This window comes from Neolamprologus multifasciatus, chromosome 8, assembly GCF_963576455.1.
Source record: "Neolamprologus multifasciatus chromosome 8, fNeoMul1.2, whole genome shotgun sequence".
Lineage (NCBI taxonomy): Eukaryota > Metazoa > Chordata > Actinopteri > Cichliformes > Cichlidae > Neolamprologus > Neolamprologus multifasciatus.
This window is the reverse complement of record NC_140446.1, coordinates 6,429,193-6,448,371: the sequence shown is the minus strand read 5'-3', so window position 1 is coordinate 6,448,371 and position 19,179 is coordinate 6,429,193. Positions and strand designations below refer to the sequence as shown.

Genomic DNA, 19,179 nt, shown 5'->3' with positions numbered 1-19,179 from the left:
AAGCTTAAAGCAACCATGTAACAATCATGTAAAACTTTATTTTAGATGTATTAATGCAGGGGTGTCCAACTCCAGGCTTCGAGATCTGGTGTCCTGCAGGTTTTAGATGTGTCCTTGATCCATCACCGCTGATTTAAATGGCTAAATAACCGCCTCAACGTTTCTTGAAGTTCTCCAGAGGCCTGGTAATGAACTAATCATGTGATTCAGGTGTGTTGACCCAGGGTGATATCTAAAACCATCAGGACACCAGCACTTGAGGCCTGGAGTTGGAAACCCATGTATTAATACATATGCAATGCAACATTCAAGTTGCATATCCATCTTCCTATCCATTAAGTCAGCGGTCCCCAACCTTTTTTGCGCCACGGACCGGTTTATGCCCGACAATATTTTCACTGACTGGCCTTTAAGGTGTCGCGGATAAATACAACAAAATAAAACTAGTACCGGTACCGAAAAAAAAGAAAATTTATTCATAACACGTGAAAAGACCCAGGAAAACCGAGTTAACGATAAAAATGATAACAAAATAACGCTGAAAACCGATAAAAACCCTGAAAACCATACATTTCACACCTGAGCCTCAACTCTCGCGGCCCAGTACCAAACAACTCACGGACCGGTACCGGTCCGAGGCCCGGGGGTTGGGGACCGCTGCATTAAGTGATACATATTGAGAACCATAATACAAAGTCATACCAAAAATGATTTAATTATGATGATTGTTACTTTTTACATTGGCTCAGGCCAACACACCTTTGGGTGCCTCCAAAAACGGTAAAAAACACACCCCTAAACTAAGAAATCTCAGAGGATATACGAAATTCCTCTGAAATAATTTCCCTAAATTGACTAATCTGTTGACTGAATAGGCAGTTATTGTGGAAGAATTAGTGTTTCCTCATCCCAAGACCACAGCTTTCAATAGTCTTTCAGTCTTTCAATAACGTTCCCACGTTCATATGAAATTAATCAACAGCAAAGCGCAAATTCTTCACTGAGCAAACTGCTAAACATTAACAGACTCAACCTCGATATATGAAAGGATATATTTAAGTTAGTTTTGTATTGTTGTCAAACAAAACAGGAAATTTTAAAATGTTACTCTGAATTTTATAAAATGATTCCTGTCTTTTCTTTTAAATAAACTCCATACATGCACATAATCAGTCTTGTAATTAATGATTAATAGCACCAGTGAAAGGTCATGAGACCAGTAAAGGTTAACTTAGTCATTGTACACATTTTCGTTTTTGTTCAGTTTATTCTGAGTCCTTTCGTATGTCTGATTATAATGAGAAACTTAAGCTGACTCAGCTTGCTGCAGGGGAGGGAGTGAGCTTACCGAATCGCTTTCTCTGGCTTTCAGAGCTGGGTATTGTAATGAAACAAGTAAACATGACCTCAGTTGTGGTGAGGTAATGTCAAGTCATTGAATAAGTGTGTGTTTATCTATTAGTAGTTTGTGTTACCACACTGCAGTTATGTTTAAATACTTGCTTCAAACATATCGATGGATTTATGCCGATTTAGCGGCAAGTTTTATTTACACTTCAATGTGAATGACTAACGGCTAATCTTTGTGCGTACATATGAATTCTGAGCTTGCTTTTATGTATGTGTGTGTTTGTGTGCAAATCTGTGACTAGCTGAGCCAGATACATAGCAGGCCACAAAGAAACAAACCAGAGACTGTGAAACTTGAATAGTAGTCATTCAGAATCACAGATGGAAGGAACGATGCCAGTGTATAAATTCCTGGTGGGTTTGTCAAGCCGCATTTGTCCCTAACTTTGAAGGGACTGAGGGGTTGTATGAAAAATGAAAGTAAATGCACAATAATTTTGAAGTGGTTCTTGCCAAAAACACAAAACATGGGGAGAGGAAACAAAAATTCACTATTCTTACCCGTGTCTCTTTCCTAAAAATACCAATTAAGAGCAAAAAGGTGTAAAAAATCAAAATATTAAATATTCATATAAGAAGAAAAGTCAAACTTTTGCTCTTCCTTTATTATTACCAATCTTTTTTCCCCTCAGCACACCAAAACCAGATAAGCTGCAGCAGTTCTCTCTTACAGCAACCTGATAAAATAAAATAATGTTAAAAAAAATCCCCAAATTTGCTATAGGTACTATTATACTCCTGTGCTATTCATCCACTAGGATTAAAATGTAAGCATTCCTGCATGTAAACAGATGCTTAAACAAAACTTCTTTCTTACCTGCTTTTGCACACTAAACAGGCACCATAGCGACGCTCATGAAGGTTACAATATTTGATTGTTCGCTGACCTTTTCGGCTGCTGCTTAGCTTTGTGTTTATTTCTAAAGGTGTTCCAGAAAAGCACCCGTCTGATTGGTTTGTTGAAAAGAGAATTAATAGTAATGACTGAGGCCTCTGGTGATGTAAAGTGTGCTGGAAATAAATAAAAAAAAAGCTATGTAAATATACTCGTCTATTTTATGTACCAACACTGTAACATGTGCATGACTAAATGCAATAAATAGATACGGGTATGATCCTGATCCACAAAGTCCTGCCCAACTTTGGCAGTGTGGGTGAAAAGTGCAAGTTGGAGCAGCTCATGTTGGTTGCATCTCTACAGTCTCATTTCCAGCAATGAGATCAAAGATGTTGCTGTCATGGACATGCAAGGCTGCGTCAACAGCTCAAAACTGGTATGCTGTCAGCATCATGCTGACAGCATACCAGTTTTGCCAGTAACCCGGCTTCTGTCAACTTCAGTCAGACGCGGCATGGCGGTACTGATGAGTGTTATTCATATACTGTTATTTTTGTATTCTGAGACTTCTGGCTTGGGAATGCAGTAAACTGAAACAATTCCTCAGTCTACAAGTGAGTTTATTTGTTTGCGGGAAGCAAATGATCAATTCCTCTATTCACTAAATCATCCAACCAGAGCTGAAAACTACTCACAGGAGACATTTGAGTATTGTAGTAGATGAAAATGATCAATTGAAAAATTGATTTGAGTTCATCTCTTAAAAAAAAGTTCTAATTTGTTTTGATGTACACAAATCCTTCTCTAAGGAAAGAAAGTATATTGATGTCCTCACTGTTATTTTTCTAATTCAGAATCCTGTGAGAGATCATTGCATTAAAAAAGATTTGTCTCTAGATTACCCGAGGAAGTGCATGGGTAATTTGATATCATGAAAACTTTCCCTTAGGGATGTACCGATACCGATTCTGGTATCGGGGCCGATACTGTAAAATGTGTGTGCACTCATACTCGTAAAAGTTAACTGATACCATGAACCGATACCAACTTATTTCATTAATCAGAGGGTGGTTTGTCATTTCTGTTGTAGTTTTTTAGATTGGCCACTAGGGAGCCAATTATTATTTTATTTATTATTTATTTTATAATTTTTTATATTTTATTATTTATTTAATAATAATTATTTTGTTTGTTTGTTTGTTTACAATATGGACACTGCAATAATTTAAAAGTTTATTTTATTTGCAAACCTAATTTGTATTTATTTTATTCCAAACAGAAGTGTTTATTTATTATTCTGAAAGCTCTGGACAGTGCCAATAGTTCAGTGATATTTTGTAAAATTACAATATGGAGACTCTGCAATAATTTAACAGAAGTGCTTATTTTTCACTTGAAATTTTTTTGTGGTCATTTTTATTAAGATTTTATTTTTTATCGACAGGGAATATAATAAAACCTGTCTTCCAATTAATTGTATTTTGTGTGTGTGTGTGTGTGTGTGTGTGGTAGAAGTATCGTTTTTTGTGCTCTGTATCGCCAAGTACTCAGATCCCAGTATCGGTATCATATCGGTTTGAAAAAATTGGTATCGTTGCATCCCTACTTTCCCTGTTTGGAAAGTGACTCATGAATCACAATCATTCAAGATTTCCAAGAATACTTTTTTGTTCTATCAATATCATGTATGACAATTTTTACAGCAGCATTTTCATACTGTTTTACAAAAACTGTCACGTGGTTCTGGTATACAGTAAAATTAATGTTATAACACTGTACATTAAATCACTGGCCTTCCTGGGGCCTAAAATTAAAAATCTATTACAATCGGAAAAAAAGTTTCATTTTCTACAGCATACATATTTTTCAAATATGGACATTATTCACTTATTTCACTAAATTATAAGAGTGGGATGGTAAAGTGCAAACTCCATCCAGGACAGAAAAAACTGCATTTTGCTTCTAACTAGGGATGGGTATCGTTTAGGTTTTATCCGATACCGGTGCCAAACCGGTACTTTTGAAACGGTGCCGGTGCTTAAACGGTGCCCAAACCGGTGCTTAAAGAATGGAAAACACAAAATTGGTCCAAAAACCTCTCATGTTCAGCTGTTTTTTTGTAAAAAGATAACAATGTTAGTCTTTTCTGCAGGTATAGGGCATATATGGTATCACTCTTGGCTGGAAGCAGTGCTTAAACAATGGAAAAAACACAAACTTTGTCCAAAAACCTCTCATGTTTAGCTGTTTTCCACTTTTTCTTCGGTCATTTTAGCCTTTTTGGCCAGGGTGAAGGGAGTATCTGCCATCAAACAAGAAGACAGCCGCATGTAGCTATGATGGTGTTTGCTAGTTCACGTTACATGCATTAATTTAATAACGCGGTTAGCTTACTCAACGTAAATTACACACGAACAACATTAAGCTACTCACGCAGAGAAGAACGGCTGCTGCTGCCATCATCATTTCTGCTACACTGGCAGGGCTAGGTTCATCGGATTTAAAGTGTGACCTCCTTTGACAGTATCAGCTTAAAGCACTTGTTGCAGGCTGCTGAGTTTGCATCTTTTGCTGTGAAGTACAGCCAGACTTTTGACCGCTTCGCCTTGGGCATTTTTAATCTGTAGCTCTGCTCTAAAAGAACGTACGTACCTGGACCCGCCTACTATCCTCGAAACGTAAAATGATTGGCTAGAATCTAAAGTGTATCATTCCATACCAGTTGGTGGCGGTAATGCACCTTTCAGTTGTTTGCCAACCGCCAATAGAAATGTAAGGAAGAAGAAAGTGTATCACAGCTCAGGAAAAAAAAGCACCGAAATAAAGCACCGAAATGCGCGCTGCTTTTCGGTCTGGTTACTACCGTTTATGTCAGAACCGGTGCCATGATGGCACCGGATACCGGTACCCATCCCTACTTCTAACAGAACTTTGGCTCTTTGCAAGCATCTGCACAGACAGTTGCTTTTCATCTTTGCTTTGTGTTTATACGTAGACAATAAGAAAAAGATTTTATATGTCTTAATTAGAGATAACAATTTGTGTAGCTTCTAGGTTTGTATTATTAAATCATAATTATGAGACAGTGCGTTTCAGGTCATGTTACGCACAAAAACATGAAAGTAATATAACAAGTAGTGTAACAAATGAATTTCTCCTGGATGTATTTAAGTAACATACTGCATTACTTTTAAGAAAAGTGTTCAGTGTAATATGTGTATTTGTCAGGATCCTGGGTCCCAGCGTTTTTAGTTCTTTGTGATTCTTGTATTTTGTACTCGTGAGATTTATTCTGTGGTTTCTAGTTTTGATCCTTTGCCCTTCATGTTTCTCTGTGCCCCCTCTCTTCTGTGTACGTCTGTGTCTTTGCATGTTTGAGTTTTGTTTTTCTGTCACTCTGTATTGTGAATTATATTCTCTTCTCTGGTCTTTTGTTACTCCCTCGAGTCTAGTTTCTTGTGTTCCATGCTTAGTATTTCCCTCTGTGTATTTTGGTTCTTAGAGTCCTCAGCTTTATGGTTTATGTCTCTGTGTTTCTTAGTTGCTGTCTCCACCGTCAAGTTCGCATCTCTGTGTTATACTTCCTGTTTTACTTTGAAGGTCCGGCTCTTATGTGAATGTGTCCTGCTTTGCTTCCTTGTCTCGTCAGTTCTGATTTCTCCCAGCTGTGCCCTCCTTCTGTGTCTCATTCCCCTCGTTACTTCCCAGTGTATTTACGTTACATCCCTCTTGCTGTGTGGATCTCCCTGTGTCTCCCTGTATGTTTAGTTTGTTATTTCCCAGTTTAGGTTAGTTTGCTTTGTATACTCGTTTTTCCCGTGCCAGCAATTAAAGCTGTGGTTTTGAGTTCATCCCTTGTGTCTGAGTCCTGCCTTTTGAGTCCTCATCTCCTGCCTGCCACACAGCGCTTCCTGACAGTATTAGATTTGTTTTTTTGTTTTTTTTTGAGTGATCACACCAACAATGATCACAACTAGAGGGGAAATAACTCCAACGTGCAGAAACATTTGACCACACAGCATGCAATGAATTTGCACAAATGTAATGCCTTTAATATGCTGCGTTGGTGGTGACTCTCAAAGCAGAGCCAATGACAACCTAATAAAATCTGATAAGGGAACTGATAAGGAATCAACTGATAAAGAGATCAAAACTGGAATTGAAATCACTAAATTCTTATCAATTCCCATCCATAGTCTTAATCTGTAGCATTAAGCATCACAAACAAAGCTTGTATTCTGCTGACACGAGGTTATAAAAGTGCAATACACATTAACCTGGTTTATTCCGTTCGGTTCACTCCAAAGCACAAAGAACTTTAAATGTTAAACATTGACAAAATTCAAAGAAAAAAAGCGTTCTCGTTTTAAACAGATGTGTTTACATGCTGCAGCATGTTGTGCATTCTTAAAATGCAGAGTTTCAAAAGTTCTCCGCTCTGTTTCGATTTTATGGTGCTAAAGATTAAAAAACAACCCGCAATAAAACAGACAAACAACTATTATCGGTTTGTAACTAACAGCATCAGAATGCATGCAGTGGCAGAAAAAAGATCGGTTACTGTCTGAACATCTGCACATAGAAAGAAAGGGTGGATGAATGAATGCGTACCAGTGTAGTAGCAGTAAATACTAACAGACAGATTTCTCAAACACTCACTCACTCAGAGACACTACATGCAGGGTCATTGCACTGACTGACACCAGAGTCTTATGCAGCAGAGACTGAGTGCTTCTGTTATATGTATCTGAATTGGCGAACATGTGACAGCTGCCTCTCTGTCACATGTGTCTGAACAGAACGTGGGTGCTTGGTCACTGAATGTCAGTGATTTCCATCCAGGAATTGTGATGTGAGGTATGATGTAATCGTTTGTACAAATATAGGTGGATGGAAGTATTTCGGATAGCATTCATGTAAAAAATCATTTGATTGAACTGATTTAGCAATGTAATTTTGCCTATTTTACATTTACACTTATTTATCTATACATCCATCCATTTTCTGGCTCTTATGCATCTTATTGCAGGCCTTGGGGCACAGCAGTGTAAGCACAGAACGTCACGCTGGTAATAGTTTACAGGGGGGGACACGCAACAGCCTAATTTCCACTAGTACCTACTCAGCATGACTTAAAAGATCCAAATTCATAAACTATTAGAGGCTTCAAAATACTCCGTACCATCCAGAAGAGTTTCAGCTTGATGAAAGAATAATGATGAAATAATATTTGTCATTGGATGTACATTAAAAACTGAAGTATGGGCCAGGGGAAAGCAGCTGAGTGGTCAGGATCCAGCTCTGCTCTTGCTCCTGTGCCGCTCGCTGGTCTTGGCGATGAGACCATTTTAGGCGTGGAACCATGTCCTTTTCTCTGCCATCGGTATTGTGTGAGAGCGCTGAGTCTCGAGACAAAGACGAATTGTAAATCAGGGGAGGATGGAAAGTCTCTCTTTGTGGCTTGTGTTTGTGTGTCTGCTCTTTCTCAATAGTTGTGTCTGTTTGTGTGTGTGTGAGAGAAGGATTCCTTCTCTTCTGTAAAAGAGGCTCTTTTACTTTACAATTGTTCATTGACCTTTTTTATGTGATGCTTAACTTCCAGAAAAGCACACGTCTGATTGGTTGATAAAACAGAAAGAATAACACCTTGAATAAACAATTCCTATATTCTCTGTAGCCTTTAGTGTTGTAATATGTGGCAGCTTGTAAGGGTGTTAAAAACTGGCCTAAGAAGTTGTGTAAATATTTGAACATGAGGGAGAAGTTCAGCCACTGCTGACTCCTCTATAAAAAGTTCCCGTCACTCTTGGAAAATTATAAAATTGCACAACTCAGTCCCCTTATTTTTGATGTAGTCATTTTATGCTCATGCTGTGAGGTTTTAGTAATAATACACTTCTCCTTATTGGTCCCTGCCAGGGTTGCTTCTAGGATGATTGGTTGCTACCAGACTACCTAACATAGCAATGTATACAACAAGTACTTTGATTGGTCCACAGAATAGAAGCATCAACATGCAAATCATAAACCAGGCACACTGAGGGAAAGCGATTTCTTCTAGAAAGAATATGTAAGACTCTGGCTTGTTTTGGCCTTCTTATAGTTCTAATCATGCCCTGCAAGCTGTGTCCCTTCAGTCACATTAATTATTAGTTATTGTTAATCCCTGGCTTTCTTCCACCCTGTGTCTCTTTACCTGTCTTCCTCCAATCACCCCAACCGGTCATGGAAGATGGCCTCCCCTCCGTGAGCCTGGTTCTGCTGGAGGTTTCTTCCTGTTTAACCCTTTAAGACCTACCATAGAACCAAGTCCGCCAGAGCTTATATTATATTGTTACATGCTGTAACATTTTTGGGAGCATTTCAAGTTGCTATACATCAATACAACCATTATAGCCCAGGTTTTAATAATATGTCTGCATTAAGTGCATAGTAATTACATAAATTGCAAAAAAGTGCAATAAACTACAAAAAAATTTAAAATCGTTTTTGCTTTTTTAACATATATTTCTAGTTAACCTCTTAAGCCCCAAGCCTAACTGATCTCCTGCCTTTTGCCCCCGTATCAGGGGGCGTTGGGGCTTAAGAGGTTAAAGAAATTTAAGAGGCTTATCCCTCAAAACTGTAAATACAAAAAAGTTGCACAAAATAGTTTCCTACCACAGGAAATTTATTTTGAGTGTCTTCATAGTTTTATTTTTGAAATACACCAATTTTTATATACTGCAGGAAAAACGAAAATAAATATTATACTGCAAATTTGCAAAAAAGCAGCATATGCATCAAAATAAACTATTTCCAGGAGTCCTAAGCATCCCAGAAACAACACAGAAAGTCATAAAGTCAAAGATAACTTTTAAAAACACCAGTATAGGCTCATGGGGTGAAATGATGGTTAAAAAAAAAAAAAAAACTACATTTCCGCGAAAATGACGTCACTTCCGGTTTCGGGCAGGTAATGGCGGATATGCAAAGGTTCGTGCTGACGTAGGAAGTGTTATGAACAGCTGATCGGATCGGCAAAGCGTGTTTCTGGAATATTATGTTTTTGTTGCTGCAAGCACTTTTTATGCAGTTTTTGCAAAGCTATATGTGGAAGGAAACTGTGACCGAGGACAAGCTGTTGGCATAAGGTGTAAGTACAACTCCTCCGGTTTCATATGCAAAAAAAATTATTGCGCTAGCTTACTTGGTTGCAGAGCTACCGGTATTTAAAAATAGTTGTGCAAAACAGAGCGTGCCCACTCCCACCGGTTTTAAAGGGTTAAAGGGAGTTTTTCCTTCCCACTGTCGTCTAAGCGCTTTCTGTTAGCAGGGTCATATGATTGTTGGGTTTTTCTGTTTTCTTTGTATTATTGTAGGGTCTTTACCTTACAATATAAAGTGCCTTGAGGCAACTGTGGTTGCAATTTGATGCCATATAAATGAAATTGACTTGAACTGAATTGGAAAGTTGTTTGTTTTTGTTTTGTTTTGTTTTTTCAGAAAAGCCCTACTCAGTAGAAGATTAGAGATGGAGCAGATTCTGTAACCTGGTGGAGAATAAAGAAAATGCAAAAGTTAATAAACAAGGAACTGTGTTTTATAATGAGCTGAATATTAGTTTAATGAAAAATTATTTTGTGTATGCTGTCAGTTTTAGTAAAAAAATGCATTTGGGGTAGACTGAGCTCTTCTTTACTATCTCCAGTTCAAACCACAAGGATTGATGACTCAGAGAAAGGGGCTCAAATCTTTTGTGTTTGTATGACAAAAGTGAATTGAGACAGCAACAGATACGATGATGGTCGTACCAAAATGTATTTTCAAAGCCCAGAGAGGTTCACCTAATAAACGTCTCAGAGTTTTATGGTGTTGTCATCGAGAACTCCTTACACATTGGTTTTGTTGCCATGGGGATCTATCCTTTGCTGTGGCATTGCCTTGGCAACCACGTGTGAACCCGGACTAATTTCCTCATTGCTGGTCATCATCAAGATTCCCTTCAAAGATATAATTAATATGCAGCATGTGTCACTGATAGTTTGTATGGGAGACAGCCGAAATAAAGTCAGCCTATTTATTCCGTTCTTAATTTGAACATTAAAGGGGTCTGTGTGGTCCAACGTGTAGTGTTAAGCTACTGTTTTCTTTGTAGATACACAAAAGTGAGGAGAAGAAGTTAAATGTAAAGATTATAGTTGCAAAAATAGATGGTAGAGGAGGTAAGAGAGATGGAACAATGGAGATGAAAGACAAGAAAAGCAGATACAGGAACAGCTGTTAAGCTTACAGGAAAGACAGGTACTTGATATCAGAGAAGTAAAAGAATGGAGGAGGATTTCTTTTCATTGGAACTGTTTACATGAAACATTGATCGTTATCAGGTTGCTGTGGTTGGGCTGACATTCCTAACTGTCAAGCAAACGAAACCGGTGAAAGCACAAAGGCAAGTTGTGCCTGTGTGAGGTTGTTCCTTATTTAATATCTCTGCTCGGACGAATTTCTGTGTATGGAGGCCACAGTAACTGGAGCAAAACCTCTATGTGCTGTACATTGTTGCGCTTTGTGAGCTAAGACATTAACTACAAATTGAGTTTTGTTCTTTTTTAATTACGTGAGCTCTCTTTTTTAAAAAATGGATTTCACAATCTACAATTCACAGTTGCAACAAGTTTCCACCTGTACTTTTGGCATTAATTTTTTTTAAACTTTGGGCTGAGGGTGAAACAGCATATGAATCAGGTACTAGTGTGTACAGTAAGTACATGTGGCGGGAAAAGTGTGTGCATACATTTTATCACAATTCCACAATATTTTTAGAAATACTGTATTATAATTTTTAATGTATTAAGCCACAAGAGGACATTCTTTGCTGAGCTCAGTGAGCAGTGAAAACATTGCAATTGGAAGTTTTACATTTTAATTAGTAAACTGTTTGTTATAAGGCGAAAATGACTTAGTTGACAGACAAATCTAGCACTAGCCAGACTCCAACATGTTTAGCAAGTCTAACTCATAATTCACTGTGATAGATAAATTTAGTAGTAAATACACTTAAAAACAAGCCGTAGTTGCAGGAGACACTGCACAGTTGACTCCTTTGCATGAATTTGTGTACAGCTGAACACTAAGCAAACCAAAATGTCATGTTACTCAAAGTGTTCATGCCTCTAAAATGGATAATTGAAGACAAATTGATAAAACAATGATGTAGTGAACTGGGAAACCAGAACATTCTAGTGTATGAGTATTGTGGGCAACTTAGGAGTTGTGTTGACTTCATTTTTAAAAGGCCCGGGGATTGCTGCTTAAATGTTAGAAGGAGACATGGAGCTGAAACAGCCTGAATTTAAAGCGGAGCCAGAATTCTGCAGCAGCTAACATGATGATAGAAGTATAGTTTCCATTTTAAAAATATATATATATATATATATATATTTAAAACTACATTTTCTGAGACTTCGACACGCAGTTTAAATGTACAGATAACAACTGAACTTTATGTTAATGTAGACAATGCTTTGGGTCAAGAGACTCTCTCCTGGAAGGACTTTGGTTGCTCAATAATTTACTTTAGCTAAACTTGGTGAGGTTCTCTTTGCCTGTTGCCATATAAATAAAATTCAAATGAAAATCAAATGAAAGCCATTATTCACAGAAAATGGAGCGCTTGTCTAGCTTAGTGTCATGTGTGATAGTAGATTTTCTTGCAACAATAAAGCTTATCCATACAGAAAATCCAAAGCAGGAAAAGTGCTTAGAACCAATAAAGTAACCGCCATCAAACTTTACAGCATCCCTTTTGCATGTGGTTTAGGGAGATGTTAGCTTTAGTTTCCATGCTGATGAACATGCAGTGGGGCAATCTTATATTTGTATATTTGTTATCTGCTGTCACCTCCACCTGCCTGAATCTAGTGCACACACGTAGCCAGATTAGTGGTATCAAGGTCTTTTGTTGTTTTTGTGATGAAAGTTGCATCTCAAGTTTCTGAGGAACGTGTCAACATTTACTTTGTTTATTGTTGCCTACTTTTGAAACAGAAAAAGGGGATTTTCTCATTAAGTTTTTATGACAGTTGAGAATCAAACCCACGGATGCTGCCAATGCCACAGGTAGAGTTTATACCTATCTAAAGGACTTTTATCCTCTATCAAGATTTATGATTTACTTGTTGTGATAAAGGAGTGTTATGTGTTAACACCCACTCAGACAAGCAAACACAAGCCCACCATATGCTTTTGAATCGTTTGGTACTGTCAGGTATTTTAGGCACAGCGTGAAACATTTTAGATTATGAGGAAACTTTTTATCACCATGCAGGGCACAGGGCTGCAAACATGAGAATCACGTAAACGCAAGTTGCAGCATGATGAATAAAAGTGTTATTGTAAGCTTGTCAGTATGACAGTAACAGGAATGTTTCCCCTTCCACCTAAACATTTCCTTTGCTTATTGTTACCTAATCTTGATGTTTCCATATTAATGCATGGGTGCCAAGCTTGGCACCTAAAATCTTTGCTCTCACTGGATAATTGTCTTAACTGGACATTGTGCAAAAATGAGTTCAGAGAAATGACAGGCAGTAAAATTTTGGGCGGCCGGGAGTTGAACTGAGCTGCTGAGGGTGTTTTTGCTCATGAGGTATGCATCCTGAACACTTGGCTGCCAGATTCCTGCAAACAGCCTGAATTTCCAACTAAATGGAAACTTGAATCTTCTGTTTCATATACACTTCGAATGGTCTTTGCAATGAAACAGGGACGTCTTGCAACTAGTTGTTTTCTTGTTTAATTATTATATTTAAAATAAATCCAATGAGGGAGTAAATGCAATTCCAGGAACTTGTAACAAACTTTTTTTTATTGTTCTGATAAGTTTTCTGAGATTTTTAAACCAGTATAACTAAAATAAGCAATTGTGTTGTTTGAATCTTATTTTTTAATTTTATTTCAATGAATAGATATAATATCTCATAAGTAAATGCTGGGTAGTAGAATGAATCAAATGCATGGACTACAGAGTGCAGAGAAAAACACAGTAAAACACAATATAACTTTATTAAGTGCTACTAACATATTGGATCTATTTTTGCCTTCAGAACTGCCATAATTCTTTGAGGTAAAGATTCAACAAGGTGCTGAAAATGTTCCTTAAAGGTTTTGGCAGATATTAACATGATGGCATCACACAGTTGAGGCAGCTTTATCAGGAGCACAATCATGATATCCATCTCCTGTTTCGCCACATACCAAAGTTGGCCTATTAGATTGAGATCTGGCACCTGCGGAGGTCATTTGAGTACACTGAACTCACTCTTAAGCTCAGGAAACCAGTTCGAGATGATTTGAGCTTTCTGACATGGTGTGATATCCTGCTGGAAGCAGCCGTTCAAAGTTGAGTACTCACCTTAGTCACAGTAGTCATCACACCGTTACACCAGCAACAGCCTGAACAATTAAGTAAGGCAGGATGGAGCCGTGCGTGGTCTCGCTTTCCTGTTCTTAGCTGAGATTGGTGATGCATCTGCAGCTGTAGCCAATCTGCTTCAACCTTTGATGCGTTGTGTCTAAACCTTGCACCTCACCTTTGTTTTAACGAGTGATTACTTGAGTTGCTGTTCCTTTCCAGTCAGCTCAAAGCAGACTGGCCTTTCTCCTCTCACCTCTGACATCAACATGACATTTTCTGCTTTGAGAGCAGCAGCTCACTGGAAATTCTTTAACTTTTTGGGCCTGCTTTCATTAAAAACAAACCGCTTGAGAACGTCTTCTGTGCTGCAGAAATCCACATGATGGCTGTCACCGCATTGAGGAATGTAACATACAAACCTCAAAGACTAGACAAATATAGAAAGGTGGTGTCTCTCTTCTCTGATCCTTCCCATGTCTCTCTTCTCTTGCTCAGAATAAAATCTGTTTCAGCCTCTCAAGCACTCGTTTTCCGTCCCATGTCTGAGATTTTCATATTCTTTAAAATACGTACCTGCGAGTGCTTCTCGTCTCAAGTCTGACTGTTCTGGTGCCAGTAGCAATCTACTGGTGCTTTCCAGCCTCTGTCTCCTGTAACCATGAGTTCTCTTTGCCTGTTAGGGTTATGGAGCACTTATTGTGCAGTTATAAAAACCACTCCCTTTTCCAGTAGACCTTTTAGTGGCTAACTGAAAGAGAATATTAGCGGTAAGCGTATCATCTTACCTCTGGGTGCATGGATGTAAGCCTTTGAAGACACATTATTTGGTGTGTGTGTGTGTGTGTGTGTGTGTGTGTGTGTGTGTGTGTGTGTGTGTTTGAGCTGCCATGTTTAATTCAGGATATGAGATGAGGAGACACATCAGAGACTGGAGGCAAAATGAAAGGAATAGAAGTGGACGTAAGCAAAAGGTGGTGTTTGGTGACGTGACACGCTAAAATAAAAGTCATACAAAGCTGGATTGCATCTTTTTTTTAGCTGTCATCATTTTAAGTCACAACACAATGACAAATATCAGTTGTTGTGTTTGATATCGCAATTCCTATTGATGTAGAATTTAAATTTATGCCAGTGGAAAAACTTATAAGAGAAAGTCTTTTCATTCAGTACAACATGCATAAGGGCAACATTTGTTTTATATATGCAAGGGCTTTATTGCCTTATTTTTATGCTCACTTCTATTGTGGAGGAGGAAGTCGTTGTTTTCAAGATTAATTTCCAGGAACTTGAAGCTTCGACTGGTCCCAGAGTTCAATAAACAGACTCTGCAACATCTTCACCACAGACTATAAGTAAAAGATGGCGGTAAGCTTTGGGTCTGAAGGAAGGAAGGAAGTCCAAGGTTAACTGCCATCATAATTTTATACATTTATTATACGTGCTGTATTAAGGCTTCCCTGGCAGCAGAGAGTTCTACATAGTCTGGGAATTTTGGGATGGAGACTTCGGGTTGAAAAAGTAGCGTTGAAAAGAAGTGAGCTCACAGACGTCTTTATCCTCATTTCTGCTTGAGGCCAAAATTGCCACTAGCATCTGAGTAACTGATCAAACTGCTGGTAGGTTGTTTAATGTATCTTTTGTATGGAATAAATATGTTTGGAATATAAGACGTGTTATCTCTGATCCTCCTGTACTGATATTTTTTATGTCCTTTTCAAGCTCACGAGTAATTTACGCACTCTGATGTCAGCATTAATCTTGGGAAAATTTAAAGCTTTACTGACATGGTCTAAATTTCTTTTTATAGATCATTGTGGAAAAAGTAGGAAGCATGCCAATCACTATAAAGTAAATATTGTGTACTTTTTGGTTATCTCTTATGTAATTTGATTAGAGGATCCATGCTATTGTTATGAGGCTTTCTTAATGAAGAACTACAGATACAGGAGATACATTGTTGTTGTTGTTGTAATGACAAACTGTGGCCACCAGATGTCAGGCAGGATTCTTGAGTTAAACCAGGAAGTGTTACAATAAAACTTCAAAGCTTGTTGGTCTCCACATAGATAACAACAAAGCAATAATTAACCTTGACTCGCCCAGAGCCAAAGTGAAATATGGCCGATTATTAAACCTTGTATTGTACCTTATTTCAGTGCATTGTATTCAAGAACTACATACACTGATGGCAAAAGACAGATGGGGTCAGAAACTGCATGTGTGCGTAAGTCTGCAGAGTGTGTGTCTCCATAAGAGAAAAAAAACTTTAATGAATAGCCCTGAATACAAATACTTGAATGCCTCTGCTTCTCAATGGACAATACAGTTTTAATTGTACTGGGCAAACTGACTCACATTGGTATAATCCACTCACAACACACACACACATAAAGGGCAATAATCCACAGTGATCCACCACCAGGGGCTTCCTGTCTTTGTTAATTATTGATAAGGAGGAGGCAGTGAGGGGTGTAATGGGGGTGGCTGTTGAAGAATTTTTGTCCTGCTTTTCCAGTAGCAATCCATCACTTCTTTATTTTGTCCTCTTTCTCTTTTGAACCTGTTACATGAGCGTCTAATTGTAAAGATTAATAAGTTTCTACAAAATGTCCCTTTGTGTTGTTTACATTCCTGCACCAATAAAAAAAAAAAAAATATATATATATATATATATATATATAAATATATATAAATATATATATATATATATATATATATATATATAAATAAATTCTAAAATTCTAAAATCTAAAATTCTAAAATCTTAGAAATTAGCCTTTGGCTATAATCTGGCATGTTTACATTCATGTAATTTTTTTTTTTACATTTATGTTCATTAACATGCACTGTCCTAAATAAATAAATAAATATTTATATATATGTTGTAAGTGGGTGTGGCTCAAGAAGTAGAAGCTTCTAATCAAGAAGGTTGGTGTTTTCATTCTTGGTTATAACAGTATGCATACCAAAATATCCTTAGACAAAATACTAAATCCTAAGTTGCTTTCCAATGAATTCATACACTAAATAAAATACAGCATATAAAAGATTGTTCTGAAAAGTGAAGTCAAGACTGAATTCAAGAATTAGAATAATTTTATTGTCAGAAATCAGTTCATAATAAAAATGCTCATAGTAATCAGTACATACTCATACGTGTACATAGATAACACCTAAAAAATATAGAAATGCATCACAGGATTATATTAATCAGTAAACTAAGTACATTTGGCACAAATAACCCCTTATACACTTTTTTTACTAAATAGGAGCGTGCTCTAAAGTCATCGTAAAGTCATCAGTTGTTGTCATCATATCTTTAGCAAGCTGACAGGGACAAAGAGCAGTAGAGTAAAGCAAAGAAAGCATCAATTATGTTGATTAGCACTGTCGTAGCTGAAACCAATCCACTGGTTCAGCTGAGTCTTTAAATTTTGTTCCTTGGCCACCTCACAAAGCTAACATTAATTAGCCTCAGCCAACTAATTTTGTAGATGACGGCTGCGACAGCTGGAGAAAACAAAAGACTCAAAAAGTCTATTAGCAGTAACAGAAAGAGTCATTTTATACGTCTCTGAACCAGAATCTGGTTTCTATTTTTTTCCATCTTTCTTTTAAAGAAGAAATTATCTCTTGCCCTTTAAACTGTGACAAGCACATCCACACACAAAAACTCAAGCAACCGCTGATGAGCTGGTATTGATCCCTATTAATACTCAAGTCTTCGTACTGTAGCTTGTTGCTGCTCTGCTTTCACTTGTGGAGCGTGTGGGAGGCGACGGCATCCGAAGACAGGTACAAGTGAAGTATGTGAGCAAGAAAGAGCGACAAAAACACACACAGGGACGGAGAAAGAGCGAGAATGTGCGTCTCTCCCCCCCCACCATCACTCCTGCTGAGCTGCCTTTTTGGCTTCTCTTCTCGTGGATAGAGTGTGTGTGTGTAACTCTGTGTGCGTGTGTGTGTGTTTTTGTGGAAGTGGGTGTGAGCAGCTGAGCGAGTTGGCCGCTGCGCGTGCTGAGAGTGGCCACCGCTCCACTCTTCACCGCTCATCCATGCTGGATTAAAAAGACCTTTTTTGGAGTCATACAAACAGCTGTTGGGGACACGTACAGCTGCTGCCATGAGTGGGGAGGCTAAAGACAAATCTGGGGGGAAGTCGGCTCATCACAAGAAGAAAGGAAAGAAGGTAAAAGAAACACTGAGCTCTACTTGGCTTTGTAAACAACATGGTGTGGCTGCTTCAGGTGAAGCCAAATTAATTGTTAGTAATTCAGATTAGAAATGAGCGCCGCTTGTATTTTTATAACAGAAGTTGTAGCATAGTTTTCCAAAAAGGATTTTTTTTAAAATTTCCATTATTTTGTCTTTGTGTGTGGATTTGATGCTGGAGAGCAGCTCTTTTGTTGTGGTTGCTATCAGCCTTTGTTAGGTGATTTGTTGATAGAGCGCTATCTTGATTACCGAGCTCTCTTAACATTTTTAATAACCTTTATCGGTCATATGAATATGGTAATTAATTCAGTATGGATGCAATATTATTTGATGTGATGTTCAATGTGTACAGTTCACTTACTGAAGTGACTCATACAGAGCGAAAGGAGTCGTGATGTGGCAGTAATCCTGTGATACTTGAATATTTGTTTGTCTCACACAGTAATCAGCCGCATATACAGGAACCCTGTCTCTTCAACAAAATATTTTAAATCTGATATTTTTTATTCCCTTTTAATCTGAATACAGTAAACCGCAAAGTGTGATCGTAGGCATTAAGCACCTGTTAACCTGTAAAGATGCTCAACGAGAGCTTAGAATAAGAAGTGGAAGAGATCAACAATGAAATGGAGGGGAGGGTACTCCAGGGAAAGCTGAGACAAAAGGATGACAAAGCAAGGAAAGGCTATGGAGGACAAAGAGGGAGAATGGGTGTAAAAAAAACTGAGAGGTGAAGAAGAAAAGTAGGACAGGGCTGGAAGTGAAAAGTGAACTGAGAGGTCAAGATAGGGGGGGAGGTGGAAATGGGGTGTCTTTGACCAGCAACTGTATTGAAGCCACCCAGGGTCACATCATGCATCATTTCATCAAGACCGAGCAAATGTGGTAATGATTTGTTTGGATGGTAACGCAGAAAATGCTTTCTCATTGCTTATTGTGTGATCAAAGTGGATTTGCCTTTGCTTAGCAGAACCATTAAGATTTATAGTTCTACATTAGCTGGCTCTCTGGCTGAGTGGGTGGAGTTCTGTGTGTGTGCGTGTGTGTGCGTGTGCCTGTGTGTGTGTGTGTGTGCAGCTCTTGGTTGTAACAAAAAGCGCACACCCTTTTAAAGAAGAATCTCTGAAACTATGGTAACAGTTAAGCCATTTTTGATTAAATGTAATCTAATCAAATCACATTTGCTTACACTTACTAGCCACTTTGTTAGGTACACCTGTTCAATCACTTACTAATGGAAATAATTAATCAGCCAATCATATTGCAGCAGCTCGGTGCAGACATGGACAAGGAAAGCTGCAAACCACGTATCACAATGGGG

General features: G+C 38.1%; 1 long non-coding RNA gene across 1 annotated transcript; it reads left to right on the top strand.

Annotated features, from left to right (window-relative positions):
- Nucleotides 1-5,171: 5,171 nt before the first annotated feature.
- LOC146512340 (uncharacterized) lies at nucleotides 5,172-11,645 on the top strand. Its single transcript, XR_014875785.1, has 2 exons — nucleotides 5,172-8,525; nucleotides 9,511-11,645. It is a non-coding gene; the product is annotated as an uncharacterized LOC146512340 (long non-coding RNA).
- The last annotated feature ends 7,534 nt before the right edge of the window (nucleotides 11,646-19,179 follow it).